At 39.6% G+C, this 17,643-nt stretch overlaps 1 protein-coding gene across 2 annotated transcripts in view; it reads right to left on the bottom strand.

Moving 5' to 3' along the window:
• LOC130165345 (rho GTPase-activating protein 6-like) overlaps positions 1-17,643 on the bottom strand; it is a 69,913-nt gene that overhangs the window by 40,803 nt on the left and 11,467 nt on the right. The gene's annotated exons all lie outside the window — the stretch shown is intronic.

Here is a 17,643-nt window from a genome sequence, read left to right as displayed (position 1 = left end):
AATGTTTTCATGTCAGTGACCCACAAATGGAGCTCCACAGTTGATAAGATTTGACTGAGGAAAGACCATATAGGGAGGTTTTATACTGCAGAACTATAACTGTGTCTGCAGTAGGTGATGCATAGTGTGGAGTATGGAGAGTGACATAATGTTATTCTGCCAGTCACAACTTTAAAATTAAATATTTTTTCTTTTCATGATTCATGTGGATCTTAAATGTATCAAGACATATGATGATGTATGATGTATCAATTTCTGCTAAAAACAAACCTATTTATCTTAGCCTCTGGACAGTTGTAATTTTGGAGATACGAGGTTCCTCCCAGCAGTGACTAATAGCTTACTGTAAGCCTAATTACCGTAGCAAATAAATCGCAGCAGAGAGAGTTTACTGGACAAATTGCAGAACCAAATCTGTGATCGATTGATCCCATTTAAAAATCAGCCTCTATTTTAATTTATGAGCATTCCTCTTTTCAAATATGCTCTTCAAAGCGACCATGAAAGACCAGTCCAGTACTGGAAGATTCTGAACAGAGGGAGGCTTATCTTGGTTTGCGTAATACTTGATGTGGAACCAGTGTTGGGCAATCTGTGTCAAAAGACTCAGTTTGCATCTAACCACATAAAAAACAGAAGTATGCAAAACAAATGGAGCACAAGCCAGTTTTATCAAGGACACAGTGGCCGAAGAATATGAGCTGGCCTCATGCGCACACACACACACACACGCACAGTTGGTGAGAGTTAATGAAAACCATTTGCTTTGCTCTGAAGGATTGGGTTTATTGAGAAAGACACAAACTAACCTCATTCTTTTCTCTTATTTTATATACATACATCTGTGTGAATGAGTGAGTGAGTATGTGAGTGAGAGGAGGACTATCTGCATTCAAATCTCCTAACTGTGTTTGGAATAGGGAAGAATACCATGAACACAGGAGAAACATGCAAACGCCACACACATGTTTAGCCTTAGTTTTGGCCACATTTTTGTTATTTAATTAGCTCCATGCAAGTCGTTTATGATGAAAATTACTCCTGATGAATGACAAACACAACTGACTAATAAGATACCCTGCCATATATTTCCGCGGAGTTAATGGTTTCTGTAAAGTCCTGTTTAATGTGACTTCTTTTTTTTGTGACACTGAATAAAACACTTAACTAGGAGAACAGATTTTCATTGGTAATCCAGCCAAACTACTTCAAACAAGAAAGAGAATCATAATTTAATGTCCCCTTTCTGGCTTTTTCCCGTGCCTTCAAGCTTGTGACAAGGTCTTCATCAGTGGATGAAGTTTGCCCAGTTGTCATGGAGATGGAGCTGTTGACGTGTGAGCTCAGAAGCTGTTATGATTTCATCTATCACACTTTTCTTGCTGCCGTGAGATTTTGATAAAGACATGGCAGGAAAGCACCAGAAAAAGCTATTAAGTGGACCTTGAGGCAGGTTTGTTTTGTCAAACTACCATTTCCAAGGTTGTGCATTAAGTTTCATGCTTAAAAGTTTTTATATACTTTGCATGGGAATTATTTCCATGGCATTGTAGTCAATAGTGTCGTAATGAGTTGTTCAGAAATAGAACAAAAATAGACAAAAGAGATTAAGTAGTCTGTCCATAGTGTGACGAGACTGTCATACAGCAAAAACTGGACTTATGAAAACCAAGCCACATTCTTGGGGATGATGTGGAGGGTGAGGGGAGGAGAAAGACGTAAAGACTGATGTAAGCATTTTTTTCCCCTTAAAAACACTGACTCAAGTTCAGTCGTACGATTGGGAGTTGTGTTTTATGGTCCTGTAGGAGGAGCCCATTGTCTCCTAAAATGGTGTTTCAATGGTCCCACTGTGACCATGGCTCACACAAACACACACACACACACACAATACACAGAGCCTGTGGGAGAGGGAGGAAAGGCTGGAGGAGAGGAGAAGGGAGGAGAGGAGAACAAGGCAGACAATAATGTATGAATGTTTCAGTACTACATGCATGCTGCAGTTGGCAGGAATCAGCCACTGCTGCATGTTAGAACATGATTAAGTTGTGTGTGACAGCCCCTGCACAACAAGGCCTGAATCTTCACATCCCTTCTGCTTGCCATCACTTCTCATATCATCTTGAAATTGTTAAAATGATGCTGAAATGAGGCCGTCTATGATCATATATCAATTTCAAAGCATGCTCAGGATTTTCCACTGTTGAATTTGGCATGGCCTGTTTGTGTTCATATATCAAATCCCTGCTTTTAAGTGTCGATCTAGAGAAGAAGCAGCTTGGTGTTTGGGCAAGAGAAGTGATAGTGAGGAGTATTTACGGTGATTTAAATCTGCGTCATGATTTCTTTTCTAAATGGCCTTTAATACACCTATTCTCAAATAAAAAACACCTAAATATAAATACCGCGGAACCACGCTGCTTATATCACCACCTAAAAATGCACATCTTGAGATTTCCAATATTATTTTAGAGGGAACATATGAGGCCAGCCTAAATCGACTGCTATATGGTAAATGCGCGCTGCAAAATGCTAATGTTTACATCATTCAGTGGGAGGTGCAACACCCTCCTTCTAAAGACTGAATGCCTGAGTTGTGAAATCACTCCATGGATTGGAAAGTATTCTGTTAAAGTGCTTTAAGACGATCCAGTAAATGACAGAGAAAAATCTTGCTAGGGCTTCAATCTGTTTAATAAACACTTGCAAAATTGAAGTTGCAAGACTAAAATCAGAGTATTTAGCATGTGTTGCATCACAATCACAACCTCACTCTTTGAGAATGCCAGATGAAAACTGTCAGCAAAATGTAAAGAATCATGTCATGACTCATGATGACAGTTTGAATTGCTATTCTTAATATTTAATGAATTACATATTTCAAAATAGCTGCAGAAAAAAATGAATTGGCAGCTTAATGCATGGCATTTTTCCAGTTCATACTTCTTATCTTTCATATAATTTACCTATTTGATCAACAAATAAAGTAACAGATTATTTAAATTTGGCTCTAAGGATGGCATGGCAATGATAGTCAATTACAGAATATTAGCAAGCTAACTTGCGCCAATAGCATGTTGCTAAAAAGCGCACAAAGTGCAGCCTCACAGAGCTGCTAGCATGGCTTACGGCCTGGTCACACAAGCATCAAAAAAACTCATTCGAATAATCACTACATTTACTGGATTCACTCGCAGGGAAAGTAAATCCATGCTTGCTGAGTGACTGGAAGCTAGCTACAACTGAGAGTTAGCAAGCAGTCCCACTTCAAGTAAGACTCCTAATTAAATGAAAATGACTCACAATCCTAAGAAAAATACAAAGGGGGCGTAAAAGACATAGTACAGAGAACATAGAAAAAAGCTCAAGGAGCTATTGTGATGTTCACATGTTCCCAGCTGGCTAGCTTGTTAGTTGTTATGCTACAGTAGCTCAAAGATTAGCCCTGCGAGGACTCACTGTGCAGCTTTTAGAGCTAAAATTTCCCTAAAAGGCCTTTAGTCTTTTTTCCACAGTCTTCACAAATATAACTCCCTGCCTAAAGATGTGTTTTTTAATAGAATCAGTCTGGTACATGCTATTTTCTACCTGTTGTTGAATCAGATGCAGCTGATCAAATTTGACAAAAAAGCGAAATTAAATAGAGAAATAAACAATATATGACAATGGTACAGCTGATGTAGAGCAAAACCATGGATTTGTTCACAATAGTCCCACGTTTGCTTGCTTATTAGCTTGTGGTCTTTATCTCTGTCTCTGTTAGCCGTTAAACTTTGACCTTGATTTCACAAGACAGACCAAAGAATGAGTGTAAGAGAAAGAAAATGAGAGAAAGGGGAACGGGTGGTGGGGGGATGCTAAAAACTGGGCACACATAAACGAATTTACAGCAGGAGCAGCACAAAGCAGCTCTGGGGGATGACCTCAGAACATGGGAATGTATGTGTGTGTGTGTGTGTGTGTGTGTGTGTGTGTGTGTGTATAAGAGAGAGAGAGAGAAAGATTGGGCGAGAGAGAGACAGTGCCAATGTGGGTTCACTCCTTCACTTGGGAGGTAAATAGAGAAATCACACACACACACACACCCAAACTAACATTATTAACAAATGGTGTCTTGTCAAGGGTTTCAGACCACAGTCTCCCCCCAGAGATGACCCTTAAAAGTGTTTTTTTTTAGAGGAACAGACAGACACAAACTCTCTCTCACACACACACAAAGTGACGACAGCGTGGGTCTGGATTCAATCTGGATGCTTCTATCAACAGACCAACCCACTTGTCCTAAATCTCCATAGTCTGTCCTGAGGGCCAATAGACGTGGAGAAGGGGAGAGAGGGGGCAGGTGGGGATGTTAGTAAAGAATTTTGGGCACTAGCCCAGTGTGGCTATATGGCTTTCATCTCCATACCACCTCCATTAGACCATGCTTAACGTGACTGACAGGTCAGAAGAGTGGGAATGCTTCAACCTGGAGGCCACAGGATTTTACAGGACAGAAAAAGGTTTTATGCAGCAGGATATGTTGAAGTGCACTTTGCTTTGGTGCACTTTCTAGTTGCAATGTAACACCCACTTATCACCCACAATCTTAATGTGGAGGTCCAAATCCTGGCATGTAGATAGAGAAGCTGCAAAAAGTAATCAATGCAGGATGCTCATTTTTGTAATTCTCATCAGGTTTTGTATCCTATACTAGAGCAAGGTTGCAGGTTTCCTCAATTGACTCCATCATGTGAAGCTGAAACCTGTGAGCGGGGCTAAGACTATTTCTTCAACGACATACACCTGAGTCTGTTTGATACCCGAACACCAGGCAGAGAACCATGCGGATCCTAGAAATGTGGTGCTTTTATTTGTCTAATTTGAAGACATGTTAAGAGGCAGATATAAATCACAGATACATTTTTTTAGACTCAACATCTGGACATGAAAGGTGTGTGTGTGTGTATGTTTTCACACTGATTGGTTCTGAAACAAAATCAGATCATCATGAGGCAACAAACAGAATTAAAAGAAATGTATTCTACATATTTGAAGGAAGCATTTCAACACAACTGATTCACAACTGCATGTAGAAATTGACTCAGTTAGGGAACCAGATGAAGAAATACTAAGTTTGCGTGGAACGCCAAGGAAAAAACTATTTACTTGGAACAATTTATCAGATATTCATTATGAGTAATCTCTCAATCATTTAGCTGTTGACGAATACTTGATTGAAATGTTCTGCTAGGTTCAGATTTGGGTTTGGCACAGAATAACTTTCCAGTTCCCTGCATGCTCTCTTGATCTAGTTTGACTGTTGTTTGCCCATAGTTCATTTTGTTGCACCAAGCGCTCCAAACATGAGGAACCACTTGCTATCACATCAGCATTCATTGTTTCATACAAATGCTTTTGTAACTTTTTTGGCGGTCACTTCGTGGAGTTGGTTTGGCATTTGTTTGCCTGACTGAATAAAACTGAGGGAAAGTGTGAACCACATTTTCTAAAACTGATTTGAACACGTCTGGCATGAATGCACCACATGAGAAAGCACTTTCACATTTATGTCTGTGACAGTCTTTTTTATTAGAATATAAAGAATTTGTTTTATATAATTTTTTAGTCTATTTTCCAAGTGATGACAGCCAGTAATTGTGTTCTTGGCCCTGTTCCCATTGAATCATACTCTTTTATAACCATCATTGTTGACTCTGTCACCTGGTAATGAATTACTACAGGTAACAACCTCTCAAATATTGATTATAAGGGCAGCACATTTAATGTGACCATACACACTAGATTAAAGTAGCAAATGCAAATACATGTTCATGCACGTCTAAAGTAGAAATGGTTGTGCACCTTCAACAATGCTATATCTCAATATAAAAATAATCTGACTTTGGACAGGTTAAAGTGCAAACATTTTCTGCTCACAAGACAAATGGAATCCAGTCCCAGCATGTGTTTCTCAGACTTTCAGTGTATGTGTGTATGTGTGTGTGTGTGTGGTGTGTGTGTGTGTGTGTGTGTGTGCGCGCGCGTGTGTGTGTGCGTGCGTGCGTGCGTGCGTGCATGCGCAGGCGTTACTCATGTCAGCATGCATACCTCACCGAGCCTGTGTGTTTTCATCACCCGACTCTTAGTGACGTCATCTCCATGCGAAGAAGAAAAGAACCCAGGTCTTTGTTAGTGAAGTCAGTCTTTCCACTCATCTGTGTGTATGTTTATCTGTGTCTGGTCTCATCTGTCTGTCTCTGCGCTGATGTAAATATCTGCTGATCTGACCTTCCACCCTTCTATCCATCTATCCATCTTTCTGCTTGCTGCTCTGTCAGCTTGTTTGTCTGACTGGTTGGCTGGCAGTTTTCCCCCTGTGAATCCCTCAGTGATGCTGGGCAGGTTTTCCATTCGGGCCAGGTGCTTTGGAGGCATGCAATAGGGTGTCTCTTGCTTGATCTGAAATGATCTATTGTTTGTGTGTGTGTGTGTAGCTGTGTATAGTATGTCGGGTTCTATGGGTTCTCTATGTCAGACCCTGTATGTTGTTCATGTCATGGGTGCTTGTACTTGTGGATGGCTCATAAGTTAAATGATGGGTAGATATTGTGTATGTGTTAGTTATGTGGTATTGTTTTAAAATCTGACATGTGTCTGAGGTTAAAGGCATGAAGATAAAACTTGCTGTGATTTTAATTAGCATCACTAAAATGTGGTGTGGCACTGTGCTGTCTGACTTTGTGGAGCACTACACTGTTTGATATCTGCTTTTAATTGTAACGTCTTTTTTTGTTGTTGCATTTCTCTGACAATTGCCACAAACACAAAGGGAATTTCCTGAAGGATTATAAACAAAACAAACTAAATAAATGTGGCAATTTCCAAGATGTAGTCATTTGACTTGTGTTTTCCAAATGGGGCCACTGACCCCCATGCCACTAAACATCTGATTCCTAAATCTTGAACAATAAACAGAGAGACATAGAGACACACAGACGCCATTGTCCCTTATAAAAAAAAAAAAAGAAAAAAAAAAGTTTGATTTAAATCTTTTAGGCAATTACAATGTGAACTGTGCAAAGTTGGTTCTAATAATTTCTATATTTACTGATATGCACCATTCAAAACCAGAGTTACAACGTGCTAATGCAAGCTGCAAATGAAAATAGACAGTGGCAAAACCATGTGAACAATAAAAGATTAGCAAAACTTAAAAATTTTTTTTTTTTAATAATTTTTTTAAAATAGTATAATTAGTTTTTTACTTTTGTGCATTTGATCATACTGTGTGTGTATGTCACCATTTTTCTGGTGATGTGCGTTTTGCATTTTAACTATGAGGAATGGCACCGTTAATATGGAGCTCACGTGCATAACAAGCTGTTTGTTCCTTAAATGTGACTGAATGGTCTCGTTGCCTGTATATTAAAAGCAGTTTTTGACATACAGATACCTTGTCTTTCAGCTCCAGCTCTTCCACCTTAATGCGCACACACACACTGTCCTCCACCTCCCACGCCTCCTTAATGTTTTCTGCCACAACAGTTGCCATGGTGTCTCAGCTTGCCAGCTGTGCCGGACAGCACAATAACAAGGAAGTGTGTATTTCTATGATAGTGTGTGTATGCCTGTGTTTGTATATCCACGTGTCTGAATATAATAAGTGCTAATGTGGTCTAATAGCGGATTTTAAACCGAGTAACATGCAATGATCTGCCTATTCTGCCTATTAGAGTTTTGATTAAAAGCTGCCTCTTTTCCTGCCTTTCAGAATTATTTTCACATCAAGCCAAACTGTTGATAAAACACTGCAAAATGCTGTGGTAAAATAATTGCTGTGTTTTTATGCTGTGTGATGCATTTGCTGGCAGCAGGAAAGAAGCAAATAGTCCTTACTTGTTGCCATAGCACCACAGTTAAAGAGTCTTGATCATTATGGGAAACAGGGAGAGTGACGAGATCAGTGTGCGCACATGAGCTTCGATTTGGGACACAAAGTCACAGAAGTGTGTGGGGGTTCTCAAATAAAATCCAAATTTGAGTTATGAAGTCTAGACATGAGGAGGCACATATTAAAACAAAAACAACAGACCAAAAATAAACTATGGGCCAAATATGCTGTAAGTTTAAGAAGAAAAAACTGAGTGCAAACTTCATTTAGTGTCTGATCCGCATAACACAGTGAAACGTACCGTAACTCACACTTGTTTTCTCTCTCCTGCAAACTCAACAAAACATGGAGGCATTCCTGCAAATTCTTCAGTCTTCTTTTAATGCAAGGTGGCAATACTTAAAACATAGTCTCTACGCCTGCTATAATACGTCCAGTGAACCACACTTTGAAAAACAACAACAACACAAACCCCTTTCAACTTTGTCTTCTCTCTCTTTTGTCACTGACACAGTTCTGCCTGACGTGGAAGGCTTAGAGCAACTCTTGAGTAAACTAAAGGAACAGGCGTTGAGGAGCCTCTCTCCAGTGAGCAAATCTCCAGAGACGCATGAGTGAAGGGTTCGGAACAGCTTGAATAATAGAATAAAATGTCCACTGAGTGATGTGATGTGAGCGTGTTGGCTCAGCCTCCTTCAGCTAAAGAATAGCATCTCTCTCTGCACATTTATCTAAACACTTTGTGTGCCTGTGTGTGTATTTGCACACAAGCTTTTGTGTGTATGAATCTGCCATCATAGATGTCGGATATATTAATGACCATTCTAGGACATTTTGAACACTTTTTTTAATTCTTAGTGTTTCTCACAAAAACTCCCTTTTGGTTTTAAGTATTCCAAGTCAAAGATGTTGACCTTTGACTTGATTAACAACCAGGAAATGGGCATAATGGCCCCCAGGGGCCTCACAAGCTCCAGATAATTTGATTAATTGGAAATTTATTAGGGAATTTGCACCACTCAAGTACATTTTCAACTAAGATAAAGTCACATTTTAACACCTTTTATGATTTTAGTTTAGATAGTGGACTATTTCTTTACTGGAAGTAGCAACTTCTTGGAGTCTCTACTGGTCACTTGGCAACTGTCCAGAGCCAAATAATAGCCCAGCACATAAGCCTTTGTAAAACAAATTGTCATTTTTATACTTTGGCTTTCAAATGTTTTTGGTGTCTGCCTACCACACCTGCTATTAGGCAGATTTTGTTACGTTTGGACAGAGCCAAGCTAGCTGTTTCCCCCTATTTCCATGCTTTGTGCTAAGCTAAGATAACCATCTGCTAGTTGTAGCTACTCCAACAGATATGAGGCAGGTATCAATCTTTTTATCTAACTCTCTGTCAGAAATTAAATAAGCCTGTTTGCCAAAGTGCTGAACCTGGAGGGGAAAGGGCTTGCACGCCGTGCACGCATGCTGACACCTGCAGAGTGGGGGTCATTAGGAGCCCAAAGACAAGTTTTTGCCCTCTAACCATTTAATCCAGCCATGATCTTTACCTCAGGACTTTAGGACAAAATATGATGAACATACAGTATAACAGATTACTCAAAGCACACAAGCATACCACAAACGAGGACATGCTATGTTATGTCTTATGGCTCCTTGCTGTATTTTGGACTGATTTACCTTGGCCTGAACTGAGCTAGTTTGCTTTTTAAATCGGTGGCATGCTTATTGGAGTAGAACCATTTCCCACTACTGTTATACATACTGAGAGGTCATTTATTTTTATTTCCTCTCCACTGATTTAATGATTTATTTTATGTGATTCTTGGGAGAATTTCTGTTGGAGCAGATCTAATCCCATAGAGGACTCAGGCCACAGGCAGTCAGTCATCTATTGTGGACGGAGACTCATCCATATACACAGGGTGAGTGCACGTCCAGTCACCTGCTTGCATGTAAATTAGTTTGCTGAGTGTTGTCTGGGCTTTGTCTAATCACATGTTTGTTTATGCAAATCCACTTTAAATTAAATCCAAAAAGCGCCACATACAGAAGTGGTAGCGTGGAAAATATGGAACTGAGAGGCTGAGTGTAACATACATGGCTTGAACTGCCCGTGTTATTCTGTTTCCTATGTTAATCAGCTCAACCTGGCAACAGTTTCACTTGTTTTCAATGCAAATCAACTTGTCTCATGAATTTTCAGTCGTCAGGTGTTTCTCAAAAAACTACTGGACACAGTTTTAATGATGCAAAATAAAAAAAGATGAGAGCACATCCTTGATAATGTGGAATTATTCACAAGTACAAGATGTGAGGGTTTGGTGGGATGAACATATTTTCCTCAACTGCTGCCCCTCTCCTCCTCTTCCTCCCAGGAGTCATATCTCTTTCTCTGCCCCACCTTCCTCTTTCTCTCTTTGTATTTTAACCATTCACCCCATCTCTTCTGACAATTGTTTCTTTCATTTGCAGGAGTTGAAAGCATAGAATGTATTTTATTATTTGAGAACAGGATATTAAAAGGAATACTGTTTATGTAAATAGGTTATTTAGGAAAATCCACTTGATGTTGCTCAATATATTTCTCTTTCTCTATCCGTCATTGTTACTTGGTTCAGGCCTCCTCTTCTACGTATGTACTATGAACTCAGTTAAACCCTTAGAGATATACTAAACAAGCACGAGTGACAGTGCTTGGACATCCCCTTCATCTGTGTTTATCAGTGTGTGCGTGTATTTGGATTCCCCAAATTTTTCCAATAGGAATTTTTTCCTACTATAAATGTATGTATGCATATATTCAGTATATACTGCATGTACAGAGCTGAAGGTACGCTGTGTGCAGCACGTTTGAATAGCTGTATACACAGTCTGTGAATGTGGTGGTGTACGATCTCTACAGCGTGTAAGTCACCTGGCCTAGAGCATATCAAACCTTTATCAAAGTCAAGCTGAGCAGCCTCAATTCTTCTCAGCTCATGGTATAAATATTTAGTCTGCAGTATAAACACACCGGCCTTCGAGGAATGCTCTGTTCACAAATGGCAGCAATGCTTTTATCCTTGTGTGGCTAAGGTAGAACCTGTACTAAATAGACAGGAGCTACTTTTCTACTTCCACATGTATGTACTACAGCAGTTGTGGACAGGTGTAGACTCTTTACAGCTAAATGTCATTGCATGGCAGGCACACTCACTTAGACAACTCCAAGAATGAATCTGGGTACATCAACAAAACTAAATTCAAATAATATAAATAATATAAGACATGGGATTGACTCACAGTACAGTACAGTGGCACATGTGGCTCACTGTGTTTAAAGTGTTGGACAACAAAGGAGCTGCATGGCACAGAGGAATCAGATCAGTCAGGCTTTTGCCTCATAGACAATACTTGACAATAGGATCGATCCATCTTTGGTTCTAGTCCTTTTATGGCTTTTGTTGACAATAAAAAAAATCTGGAATATTGAATATCGTCAGCCTCCTTCATCACCAAGCTGACCTAGCAGCCATCCTCCCAAAAAAAAAAAACAGGCACTGTTCCACTGTTCCTTTATAGTATCAGGGTTTTCTTCCCATTATTCTTGCGATGCTTTGGTATGCTCCGCTTGTAAATTGTTCAGCTGCTTCAACAATTTGTCCTAACAGAACTTTTCCAATAGAACTTAGTTTAAACATTTACTTTGTCTGATTTGGACTTGACCACTGAAACATCTAAATTTGGAAAAGCAGCATAAACTTGGGATTTTTGTGCACACACACACAAACACACTCAGGCGCACAAAGGTTTTGTGTTGTAAGGTGGGTTTTAATTTCCCAGACAGTATTGTCATGTGGTTTAACATGAGCTTCACTAGGCAAACTGCATTCGTGTGTGCACGTCTGTGTGCGTTTTGGGTGGAGGTGTAGAATTAGAAGAAGAAAGAAGTGGAAGAAAGACAGGAGGTGGGGGTTGTCAGATCCATCCCATCTCTTTTTCTTTCTCTGGAATGCAGCTGGAATCCAAGCTTGACTCCCCTGTAGGTTCCACCCACACTCCCACCACCTCATATCATGCTACACACACACACACACACACACACACACACACACACACACACAAACACAAAAGCTGTGTTTGCACTAGTTATTTCTTCTGTTGGGTCATTTTAACCATAAGATAAGTTGCTGCCTGTTCTTACCTGTCCAGCTGATGCGTAGCTACATGCACACTCCTTATGGTGTGTGTGTGTGTGCGTGTGTGTGTGCGTGCATTGGAGAGGGAGTGTGTGTCCAATCGTAAAAAAACAAATTTCACAAATTTCGGCTTAGATTTGTGGTAAAGTACAATAGACTAAATAATAAGCCATTCTTGATTCTAAATTTTAAAGTTGAATTACAAATTATTGAAGCCACGTTACAATGTGGATGCTTTTTTTCTTTTCTTTTTTCCTTTCCTTTATTACGCGGGTTAGTTGCAACATGCAGTAGCTGTAGTTGATAATATCCGAATCTGATTCTCTGTAACTGTTTCATCCTACAAGATACTTACACATCAGCTGTTCAGATTTAGCTATACTTCAAATACATTTCCCCACATTTTCTATGGTATATCTACCAATCAGTCTATGATATGCATGTGTAACATAATATCAAATTTGATATGCTCAAAATTGTATTAGACGAGTGACAGAAAGAGAAGCAGCGTTCAAATTATTTTAGTCATTCTACACTGTTGTCTTGCATGATCCCTACTTTCTTCATTTTCTCTATAGAGCTCCATGCTATTCCTGGATATTTACGATCCTTGTTGCACTTGCTGCAACTACAAAACCATAGGAAAGGAAAGTCATGATCTTTAGATGATTTAGGCTTTTTCCCGTAAAACATGACACAGTTTGAGTTACAAGGATATGTACTGAGACCTAAAGACGTCACGTACTTTTCACTGCAGAACTTCTGCTGCTGAGTTACTCCAAAATATAAATGCACCCTGTAAGTGCCACTCTCAATCATTCCTACACATAAAATGATGCAGCCATAATGTCAGTTAAGGTGTAATGGATGTTTAAGGTTGATGACGTTTTCCACCTTTCCACATCTTTATTGCTATTTGCAAATCTATTTATTATTTCAGTTAATGTTCCTTGTGTCTGCTTTTTCCATTGCAGAGAACTTGCACCAACTGCGTCAGAGCTTTTGAACATATAAACCATCTCTTAATGCTTACGTTCGAGAGGGATGCTTTCTTTGTTCTCACTCTTACAGCCAGGGTCAGCCGTGTTTACATCACTGAGTTGTTGCCGTGGCAACAGACAGAAACCCACAGTTAGAAAAAGGAGAGTCTGCAGAGTTAGATTTAGAAAAATAATATGAAACAATCCAGGACCATAGGTGCATTTTATATATATATATTGTTTGTATATATGATTTTTTAAGGAGTGAGTAACTTATCAGGGAGTGCGTAATAAGACGTGATTGATATGCAGAGAAATGAGAAATGAAGTATGCTGCAACTCTTAAATCCTGAACTATATTTCCACAAAAACTTCATCATGGTTTGATAGCATAATGACCTGTGGCCCAACACAGAATCTAATCTGTAAATAGACACTTTCTAAACTTAAAATAGAAAGTCTGATGTATTTAAGTTGTGATGATGGGAGGATGACTAAGGCCATTGCAAAATTATACACAGAGAGGCAGCGCTATAGTAAATACAAAAAAACAAGAGCCTTGTATAGAAGAGTATTGTAAATGTTGTCCAGAAAGCACTGAAAAGTGTATGAGTGTCCCACTTAATACATATCTAGCTAATTTAACCAAACTGTGTTATTTTTTAATGTTGAAAAACCAGTATATCTATATCTTTTATTGGTTTTTAAAACTCTAAAATGTCTCAGTATGTGCCTCAAAAGTCCAGTATCTCTCAGACTGTAGGAACTGCTCTGTAGAAATGCAGCTGCGTTATAACAGCATCCTTCACTCTTGTGTAGATTCCCAATGAAATCCTGTAAACAGAGTCAATGAACCAAATTTAAACATCTATTTTGTGTTGTTATGATTGCCCAGCGTGTTGGCTTTTTCAATAGCTGACTGTGTCCACTGTCAACAGAAAGCATAATGGAAAGATTTAAATTCAAGCACACACTGCATATCTGCACACACACACACAAACACACGCACACACACACACACACACACACACACACACACACACACACACACACACACACACACACACACACACACACTGTATGACTGCGGTAAGTCATTTCAGAGCCTATTAAATCTCCATTAACACACAGCCTCCCTGCTAGCCCTAGCTAATCCAATCCAGGTGTGTGTTTGTGAGTGTTTTTTTTTTTTTTTGGCTCCATCCCTTCACTGCTGCCTCATTCTCCTGACCTTTCTATTTCTTTCCTTCAACTTTCTCTCTATCTTTCACTCTCTTTATATCTCAATATTTCATATCTCGGCTCGGACAAAGTCTCCTTTTCCCACACTCTCCCTTAAACCTGGCAACAGCAAACCTCCTCCAATTAGGTCAAATTAAGGCAAATTGCAGCTCTCAGTGGGAAACCAGACTGACACACCTCACTGTTAATCTGATTAAGCTCAGTCATCGCTATAGTCACCTACAGTCTGGAAAAGGCAGTTGCAGATTTCTCCTCTTTGAATCGATTGGCCTCCCATTGTCAGTTCAGATTAAGTGTGTGTCCCATATGCTAATTGACCCCCTGGGCTGCTACATCCATCTGTGAGCTTTTTTTTCCTCCCATCCTTTTATCTTTATTTAAAATGTCTGAGAGTGAGAGACAAAAACAGACAGAATGAGATGAGAAAACTCTAAAACACAAAGCATCTGTTTTCTGTTCATCTGAGTGCCTGAATAATGAGGCTGAAAGATGATGCGCAGTGACAACGGGGTTATAAAATAGGCAGAGATGAACTGAATAGAGGCGGAGGATACACACATGAAAAGATGAATGATGTCTTTATTTCGGGAATATAAAAGTGACACACATTGATCTACTTTCTCCAGGTTCTCTTTCGCTGCTCAGGTCAACTTTCCACTTCTTCTTCTTGTGTTTATTGCAAACAAACTGCTGTTTCTTCTGCTGGAAATGTAAAATGCATCACTTCCTACACTGGTGGTATTTTTCCAGGAAAGACCTACTTGACTCCAGGTGTTTAGAAAGGTAAAACCCTTCCTGAGCTGGCATTAGGGTTAGTTTCTAGTTCATTGCTCATCTGCTATAGCGTCTATCCATATAAAGTAGCAAGCAAAGCTTTTTTTTATTAGAAAAGGTCATTTAAAAAAAAAAATTTTAGCATTATGATTGTAAATTAGATTTTTTTCTCAAATCTGTGCCCAAACTCAAATTCTTCCAAATCCAAACAGTCGGCCAACAACACTGGAGTTCTGATTCTTGTGGGGGACTACTGGACCTCTAAAAGTAATTTCTCATGCACACACACACACACACACACACACACACACACATTAATGTTCTGGGAAGGTACTCTGCAGGAGAGAATATGATCTCTGCTGCTTGGAAGTGACGCTGTTCGCTATGAAAGCAGTACAAACACACATTGTTATGTTTGTTAGTGAGTGAATGTGTGTGTGTGTGTGTGTTGTGTGTGTGTGTGTGTGTGTGTGTGTGTGTGTGTGGATACGTGGGTGTTGGTGACAGTACAAACAACTCCACTCTACTGGAGATCTCTTATGAGAATACTTTGCGAGTGTGTAATAAAAACACGACGGGCACATTTACCAGAAGGTTTTAATGTCTCTAACAGTAAGGAGGGAGGACAATATTTGTAATTCAATTGTAGAAGAGCTCTGCAGCCCACAACAGGTCTATTGCGTATGAATGTATGTAAATATTTGAGGTCTAACATACTGTGAGCCTGTAAAACAGCCTTATGGAGTTAACACATTTCAGGAGCTAGGTTCAAATTGTTGGGTTTGTCTCCCTGTCCAATGCATTTTAAACAGTTTGATTTGGCCCCAGCGCTGTGAAATATGTCCTGACTGCAGCTGGTATCAGCTATTGTTATGTTTTTGTAAGATACTTATGACATCGAGAGGCTGAGCAGACAGATGTGCGCAGCTGTGACTGGCCACAACGCGGCCCACCCACACTTTTACTGTGATTCATCATTCGTGTTTGTGTGTGTGTGTCCAGATGCTGCTGAATGTTCCCAAACTCCAGCCTCCTCCTGGAAGATTTACTAAAAGCTCACTGGCGCGCTCTGTTGGCTAAAATAGCTCTTTACATTTAATTTAACTTTCATAAAAATGTTGCCTGCATTTCACTTAAATGTCCACTAGATGATAAAAACACCATTATCTCCAAACACTGGTAGGTGTTTAATAATAATGATAATAATAATAATAATAATTCTTTTATAGAAACTTGTTTCTTGTTTTTGATTCTTGGGATTTTCTATATTGTATATGCAACATTAAATAAAGGGAAGTAGGAGGGAAGCGACTTGTGATATAAGAAGTCATGTGCAAGTGAAACAGACAGAAAAGATATTGTTTAAATAAAAATGTCCACTAGGTGGCATCACATTCTGATCCTAATTCTCTGTCAGCAGTCTCATAATAATGCCTTTCTGATAAGCTAATGCTTCAGAGTTGTGAGTGTAAGTTTCCTCACAGTGTTACCACAGAGTTTGTAGTGTGAAGCTGCGCTGACTTTAAACACACATCGCCGTCTAACTGCAGGAATATCCATGAGCTGCATGAACCTCAACACTCTCACACGTGCAACCAATACGCCTCTCCCTGCTCCTCTTCTGGAACCTGAGTGTGTCAACCCATTCCTCCGCTGAGCTATTTTTCTATTTATAGCTGCAGAGCCCCGGCTGTGTCTAAAATGCCTGCTGTCTCATTCTGTTTTGCTTCCTTACTGTGACAGATTTGGAAGGGGAGGGGGGTGGCGGTGAGAGGTCCCCCACTTTAAATCACTTTGCTTTTCAGGACCCATCGTCATATATGTCTGTCATTGTCTGATTGTAAGCTAAACAGATGTTCACATTATTCTAAATTCATTAGTAACTGTATGAGTGTCACTTGAGTATCTACCTTAACATGACTTACCACTCTACTGACCTCTTGATCCTTAAAAAGAAACTTCCAGCTAACTGACCCTGCATTTTAAGGCAGATAAAAAAAGAAATAAAAACCAGTGTTTATGCTGTGCTTCATTACACAGCTGAGTTACGAGTCAAAGATGTTATGGATAAACTCCCCAAAACATTTCCAACTGAATTCAGTCAGTGTTGGCCAATTGTTAGAGCCCAAGTTTACTCCCAGCAGATAACAGGGACTCCTGCCAGAAGAGAGAGCAGAGATAAGGCACTGGGAAGGCAATGGCTCACTCTGAAGTTAACCCAGTGTGTGTGTATGTGTGACACACAAAATCAAAGGAGACAGTCACACTCCAATGCGTAGGTGATGTCTTGTGTCCTTCGTTCTGTCGGCCCTCCTCCTCCCCTCTCTTCCAGAAATTTATTTTTAGAGCTGCAATCAAAAGTTCTCCAGCAGAATAAAGATAAAGATAGAACTGACACAATTCATCAACTAATCAATTAGTCAACCAACTGAAAATTTTGATAATTGGTTAATTATTTAAGTGATTCAAACAGAACTACCCAGCAGTCTGTGGTTGCAGCCTCTCAGATTAGAGGATTAACAGCTTTTCCTTGTCTTACTTTACAGTAAACTGATTATCTTTGGGTTTTGAAATCAACCTGAACCAA

This window comes from Seriola aureovittata, chromosome 24 (assembly GCF_021018895.1).
Source record: "Seriola aureovittata isolate HTS-2021-v1 ecotype China chromosome 24, ASM2101889v1, whole genome shotgun sequence".
NCBI lineage: Eukaryota > Metazoa > Chordata > Actinopteri > Carangiformes > Carangidae > Seriola > Seriola aureovittata.
Note: the sequence above shows the minus strand (reverse complement) of the source record. Positions and strands in the feature narration are given on the sequence as shown.